Genomic DNA, 8,097 nt, shown 5'->3' with positions numbered 1-8,097 from the left:
ATATACAATATAATCATCTGAAAATGCAAATCTCCTTTCTCTGGTGGATCGCCTTAATGGCATAGATTCTTGAGGTTGAGGTTGTAGAGTTTGTTCCTCAGGAACAATTACCTCATCTTGAATGGGGGTTTGAACTATATTATCTTGAACAACATTGTCTGGTTAAGGATCCGAAATTACTTCTCGAGCAATGACAGGTATAGGAATCTGTGATTGGTCAAAAGTAGTAGTATGAAGTGGGATTACTCCTGCTTCCTCCTCAAAGACAATGTCTCTAACTGGATTTCTCCCCCCAAACTCAACATCCTCAAAAAATGTTGCAATTACCTCATGTTCACATTAAGTTACCAAACAGATAATCTCTAAATAAATTAATTTAATGACAACATCTCAAGATACCTAGCACAACATTAATACCAAGCCTTTGGGTAGTGATATTAACTGTAAGTGGTATTCTTGTTATAATGATCAAACATTGACAATAAGCTATGTCAAATAACAAATCTATCTTTTGATGGATTTATTATTCACATTAGGTTTTTTTGACAATTGGCACATGTTTATCACCACAAAATGTGTGTGTAATTCTGCCAAGTCTTAATCATGTCTTTGGACCGATAAATACCCGCATGAGATACACAGACATGAACTTCAAAACATTCCATATAAAACAATCTAGACAAGAGAGATCACTTTTGTGACATCTTGTTTGAATTGACTTATATTGAGAATGTTAGAAAATTAAATTTCTGTAGACGTTGTATGAAATTACATTAAATTTAAAGATTTCTAAATTTGTGACCCCGTATATGTTATATAATCTGCAGCAATTCCAATTATATATATACATATATAAATAGAATTGACGGGTCCAAAAACAAATAGTTTTTTTTTATGATGTTCAAAATTAAACCGATCAAATCGCAAGATATATCTATATATATATAAATACATGATGTTCATCCATTTGAGAGAAAAAAAAAAAAAACTGCCCACCGAATCATTTTACAATTCCAGAAAACAGATTGCCATTTTCACAGAACAAAACAGGAAAAAACAGAATTTACATCTATAAGAAAATTCAGAATCTGATTCCAGGAAACTAAATAGAATGAATAAAGCATATCAATTCTGATAAGACACATGATATGCTGGCTCTGATACCAATTGTCAACATAAATTTCAGAACATAAACCTTACACTTTGGATCATTTACCATGTGTATTATCAAGAAATCAAGACAAAATGACATACCTGAATCCATTGATGAACGGTTAAACGGAAGCGTAATTATCAATGAACTCTTTGTTATTGATTATGTTATTGCCTTCTAATCCTTTCCCCTTTGGTGCCTTATGTTTCTCCTTGAGAGGATTTAGAAAGAAAAATGGCAGTGTTCTTTTCCACTTGGGAAGGAATAGGGACCATAACCTTTTAAAGGTTATAATTGGTTTTCAAAACTGAAAGGTTGTGGAAGTTCAAAAGAAATGAAAACCAACTTTAACCATTATTGGTTTTAATGTCTATTTATTGGTTTTCAAAATTGAAAGGTTGTGGAAGTTCAAAAAGAATGAAAACCAACTTTAACCATTATTGGTTTTAATTTCTATTTCTGCCCCTCATAGAAATAGAAATTATACAACTAGTATCTACACATTAGGTCCATAACACATATACCCTTAAGCCTATTAACTAAATTGAATCACTTAAATTGTAGACTTCTTATAAATGATAACACCGCATTTAATTATGTGGTCCCATTGAGACATTATCTAACAAAGAAATCCATACAAAAATGATGTGGTGGTGTTTTTTTCTTTTTTCTTTTTTTTAATAATAATTGTGAGTTACAATAATAAGTGTTCTGATTTAAAACGAAATAATTCTACATCATCTTATATGAAAATTTTTATTTATAGCATTACTAGAAATTATTAAAAAATAATTTAGTACATAATGATATTACAGAATAAGAGATTTTTATTTAATTTTTTTTTCAAAAAAAAAAAAAACACATTGAAATGACTTAATTGTGAATATGACATCACCACATTGCCTTTGGTTTACCAAGTTCTAATCCTATGTAGTCTTATTCCAGAAATAGAAGAATTTAATATTTAACGTAAACATAAGACTAATCCATATATATATATATATATATATATATATATATATTACTAATTTATATATTATACAAGCAAAAAGTAGTTTTTAATGAGAAAAATTAAGAGAGCTCTAAGTGCTCAATTTAAATTTCTTAATTTTTCAATTTAAAATAGTTAATAAATCACACACTAACACTTCTTTTGTTAAACAAAGAGTGCATTTTTTTATTTCTAAAATTATTCATTTCTTACCATCACATAAGAAAGGAGTTTTCCAATTAAGAAAAAATAATTAATAAATCACATACTCAAAAAAGAGTTTTCCAATTAAAAAGAAAATTAATAAATTATTACTACTCAACGTATATATCAAATCTCATTATTTTTATACATAGTAAACGTTAATAGGGTTTGTTTAAGGTTCAAATTCTCAACTCAAATTTTTTTTTAATTTTTAATTTTTTTTAATAGTGTAAATACTAAGTGTCATTATGTGTTGCATTTTAATTAGTTCATAATTAAATTCATGGAGTTTTATATATATATATATATATATATATTTTTTTTTTTTTTCAACTACATGGAGTTTTATATTAAACCCTTAAATTATGCCATCATAATTACCATTTCAAATTACTTCCTTAATTTATGTTTACATACCAAATTTATTTTCAAAATTGCTTCCCTAAGATTGCATTAATGCATGATTCTGATACATTCATACATACACATAAAGAAAATAATTAATTCTTTAACTTAAAATTCAAACATTATGGGCAAATTACACACAAATCCTTTTTGAAAAATGCATGTTCTATTTAGTCCCACAACCTTTTAGATAGACTCAAAAGTCATGTGCCAAATTATTTTCTCCTTTTCCCCTACACATTACTTTTTCTCTTTATCTCTCTTTTTTTGAGATTGACGACGACGACGACGACACCTTCCTTCTTTTCTTTGTCTTTCTAATCTACAATCATAGGCGACCACAAATGATTGAGGTTCACCGGCAACCACCAAGTACCGACTCCTTACTTTGTGTTCGCCGATGGTGAAGGAGATGAGTTTTCGACGAAAAAGATCAGTAGATCTACTCAAATCTGATACATTAGATTTGAGTAGATCTACGTCAGATTCGGCTAAATCTAAACCAAAAATAATTACCGGAGTACAAGCCTCTCTCTATATCTATCTCTTTTTTTCGATCTCTTTTTTTTTTTTCTTTTTCTGTACTACGCACTTTTATTTTTCTATTTTAATGGAAAAAATTTTCAAATTCTAAATAAGTTATTTTTGAGTTTTAGTTATAGGTGGTGGAAATTATAAAATTTTATAATTTTAGTTTTTTGGTATTGAAATGAATAATTCTTTAGAACTGTAAAATTTTGCAGTTTCATAAATTTTTTTAGAACAGTAAAATTTTGTAGTTTCATAACATATTTTTCAATTTGATTAGTAAGGATAAATATTTAATAGAATCATATTTTGAAATTGTAACATTTTATAGTTTCGAAGCTTACTTTTCAGTTTGATCAATATTAGAGATTATTTGTTTAAATCCAACAAAAATTGAAAATAACTTATGTTTTTTTTCCCATTGTTGTTTGTTGTTCTTACGGTTTTTTTTTCTTCTTTCAATTTATCAATATTTAGCACATTTTACTTTATTTTTTCACTCTAATTTCTCAATTTATTCTTTTTTTTGGGTAATATTCTAAACATTCTGGTGAGTCTCCGACGATATTCTTCACATCCAGTGAACGTTCTAGACATTTTAATGACTTCCGGTGAAGTTTAGAACACTTTGGTGATACTCCGGTAAATTTCCAACGACTTTCCAGTGATGTTGAACATTCCAGCGAGTCTTCGGTAACTGTTTGACGGAAGTCCGGCGGTGATGGGATTGTAACATCATCTTTAATTTAAAAATATATATATATATATATATATATATATATATATATATGATTTTGTAGTAACAATTAAAAATATGTAGAACTAATTGGTTCAAGTGTTTTGTTTTGGACTGAATGGGTTTTGAACTTTGTGTATCAAACTTATCAGTAAGTTTCCCTAACATTATTGATTATTTAACATGGCCTGGGCTTTTCTCCGGTCCTCAATCGGACTGGAGAGGTGTTGTTGGGCCTTGTGGGCTTACTTTTAGAACCCATTTTGATAATGTAAACCATCCATATTTTAATATTCGTCGAGTATATTATTCCTATAAAAATCAAGTCGAATCAGATAACGACAACTATGCGTTTGTATAAATTTTGTATGAAAAAATAGAAGGTAAGAAAATAAATGGTTCATATAAAATTGATCCAAACATTTGATTTCCATTATCTGATCGGCCTAATGTTTTGCAAGGATAATGTACTCAACAAATCCTAAAATGTGAATGGTTCAAATCATCAAAACGAAACCCAAAGTTTGGCCCATTGAATGTTTAATCCGATATTCGAACTCCCAAACTAACTCATACTGGTCAGAAAGCAATAGATTATGATATAATTTATAATTAATGTTTAAATTTATTATTATCGACTATTTTTACTAATTAATTGTTAATTTTTTAGATTAAGTGGAAGATTAAAGCTAAAATATGACAAAATTTAGGGTGATTCTATTTTAGATAATTTTTTAATATATGAACATATGTAACTATTTATTTCATAGTGTTAACATAAATATACAATTTTTTTACTCAAATTCAAAATTTTTAATAGATTTGCATAAAATATGTTCATATTTCTTATTTAAAAAATAAAAAATACTTATAGATATTTATTTACCACTTTAATAAATAAATAGGTCAAATTATTCATAAGTTAGGCATAAACCAAGACAATTTTTAATGATTAGGTAAATGTCACATTGACATAAATATATAAATCATTTATGTGTAACTCTGATAAAAATTAATAAATTTTAATTGATTATATATTATTTTTAGGGAAAATTAGTCTAACATCCCTCTCCAACTTCTAGTAATAGGAGTGGTCCATAATATATATATATATATATATTGTAGCCTAAGATCCCTCACCTTCATCCGTATATCACACCCACTCTTTCTTTTTTTTTCTTCTCTCTCTATCTCTCCCTCTCTCTCTCTCATCTCTCTGAATTGAGTACAATAACAAAATTGAAGCAAACAACAACAACTTTTTCATTCTCAAGATTTTCCTTTCTGAATTCAATTTGCTCATCCAAATCTCACATCCCTTCTTCTCTTTTTTCAAGCTTTCCACTTGGGTCCCTTCATCTTCAAAGCCATGTTAGCTCTGTCAATCATATTCAGTGAAGCTATGGTTTCATCTCTACGAAAATCTTTGAGATTTCTTCTCAGAAATTTCTTTGGGGCATTTTACTTTCATCCTTAAGTCTGTTCATCTTCAATTCAATTCATCTTCGTTCGTAATTAGGGTTTCATTATCACTACCTCACTCTGGCAAGTGGTTCTATTCTTGAATTGGTTTTTCTCTATATCTACAGTTCATTGCATTTTATAATATTCTTCAATTAATTAAGGTTTCTATTTTGTAATAATAATCAGATTAATTGTTTCGATTACATTTTGTATCTTCTTGAAGCTTATTATGTGTTTTTGTCAACAATTTTCTCTTGCATCTGAATTTTCTCTGATGACATTAGATTCGCTTTACTTTATGTGCTTGCTTGATCTTGTTGAAGCTAGTAGTTTGGTTGAGATAAATTTCTCCGCAATTTCTTTGCCGTTAGTTTGGTTGAGATGAATTTTCTCTGGCATTTCAATTTATATTGCTTGTTTGATTTTCACTGATTAGTTTTCTGCATATGACGAAATTTTTCTGGAATCTAAATTTTCTTTGACCACAATTATAATCACATTAACTTATGTGCCTTAATTGATTTTCTCTAGCATCTGAATTTTTCTTGATTGCTTGTTTGATTTTTCCTAGCTAGTTGTCTCTTTCTGTGTAATTTTTCCCTTGAGATGAATTTTCTTTGGCATCACAATTTTTTCTGGACACATTGGATTCACTTTACTCTATGTGCTTGCTTGATCTTGTTGAAGGTAGTAATTTGGTTGAAATGGATTTTCTTTGCAATTTCTTTTTCCTTTTGAGTTTGAGACTTTTGGAGTCAATGTCTTCTTGATGCTAGTTGCCTCTTGAACTTGGACTTTCTATTTTGCTTGTGGTGTTTTTGATGTTTTGCTACTGCCTTTAGATCCTAGCTCATAATTGGCAGTGATTGAGACTTTCTGTTTTATTTGCGTGTTTGAGGTGTTTTACTGCTGCTGTGTTTTGATCTCAGCTCATAATTGGCAGTGATAAAGACTTTCTGTTTTGTTTGCGTGTTTGCGGTGTTTTGTTGGTACTGCGTTTTGATCCCAGCTCATAACTAGAAAACTCAACAACTTTATGTTTCTTTTGTGGTGCTTCAGGTGTTTTTTTACTGCTAGGTTTTGCCACTTCTAGACAATGAAAACATAAAGATGTCAATAGAAAATTCAGCATTAAAGGTTTCAAATCCCTGAATTTTTTTTTCAAAAAATAGAGAAAATTACACACATAAGCACACAACTAGACAAAGAAAATCAAGGAAGCCACAAAAAGAAATTAGACTCTATTGTGGTCAAAGAAAATACAAATGCTGGGGAAAATTCAGCACAATAAGACAACAAATCAATGAAAATCAAACAAGCAACATAAATTAGTGGAAGTTTAATGTGGGCAGGGAAAATTCAAATGCCAAAGGAAATTTGAGAGAAAATCAAAGAGACAACTAGCCAAACAAAATCAAGCAAGGCATAGAGCGAAATGGAGTCCAATGTGTTCAGAGATATCTTAGTGCTAGAGAAAATTCATCTTAAAGGAAAAATTAAACATAGGAGATAACTAATCAATGAAAATCAAACAAGTAACGTAAATTAATAATCTAATTGTGAGCAAATCAGAAAAATTTCAAACCAAACAAATTTAAAAATACAAAGAAAATTTTAAAATACTGAGAAATTGAGCAAAATAGAGAAATTTCAAAACATGGAAAAATTTCTCTGTGTTTTGAAATTTCTCTTGATCAAAATTTCTCTGTAAAAATTTGAAAAATCCTAACTACTATGAAAATATTTCATGCCGTTTATGCTATAAAATTTTAATATGAGGGACCTTAAAAAAATTTCTCTTATTTTTACTACATATTTTAGATAAATTTTATATGATTATTTAATTTTAAAACTAATTTTTGATTATTTATTTATACTCGTGCATAGCATTACCAATGCCACTTTACCGGCTCAGCACAAAGCAAAAATAAAACTAACTAGGATTTTAAAAAGAAAAGTGATTTATTTATTTATTTAGTAGTTTCAGAATACAAAAATTGCTAAAATATATAGGTTATTGACACAAAATAAAATTAAAATGAAACTAACTAAGATTTTTATAAATAAAAAAAATAAAAATAAAAAGTGAGGCTATTTTTTTTTTATTTAGTAATTTCATAATACAAAAATTGTTAAAATTTATAAGTTATTGAGGCAAAACGAAATTGAGCAATAAAAAGGTGATCCATTGAATTTTTTTTTTTAATTTTTATTTAGTAGCTTTACAACACAAAAATTGTTAAAAATTACTAGTAGTAAACACAAAATAGAGTTAAATTTTGTATAATAAGATATCGTAAATGCTCATTTTTTAACTACGCGAAATTTAAAATTTAAAAAATTATAGGTGTCATTTAACTCTTATCTAATTTTTAACTTACTACAACTCCATTCTAATTTTTGAGGGTTTTTTTTTTATTTTTTTTACAAAATTTTAAAAATTATAAGTAACATTTCACTTTTATCCAATTTTTGAAGTATTACCCTATTCTGTTATTCTATTATTAGAGTTACGTTAGAATTTTTTTTCCTTCAAGTCTATCTTATTTTATTTTTGAATTTTTGAATTTCAACTTGATTTTTTGTTTTTAATCTTCATTTGATATTTACTAAATT

Source organism: Camellia sinensis, chromosome 6, assembly GCF_055761805.1.
Source record: "Camellia sinensis isolate YWXY chromosome 6, ASM5576180v1, whole genome shotgun sequence".
In the NCBI taxonomy this organism is placed as follows: Eukaryota; Viridiplantae; Streptophyta; class Magnoliopsida; order Ericales; family Theaceae; genus Camellia; species Camellia sinensis.
Note: the sequence above shows the minus strand (reverse complement) of the source record.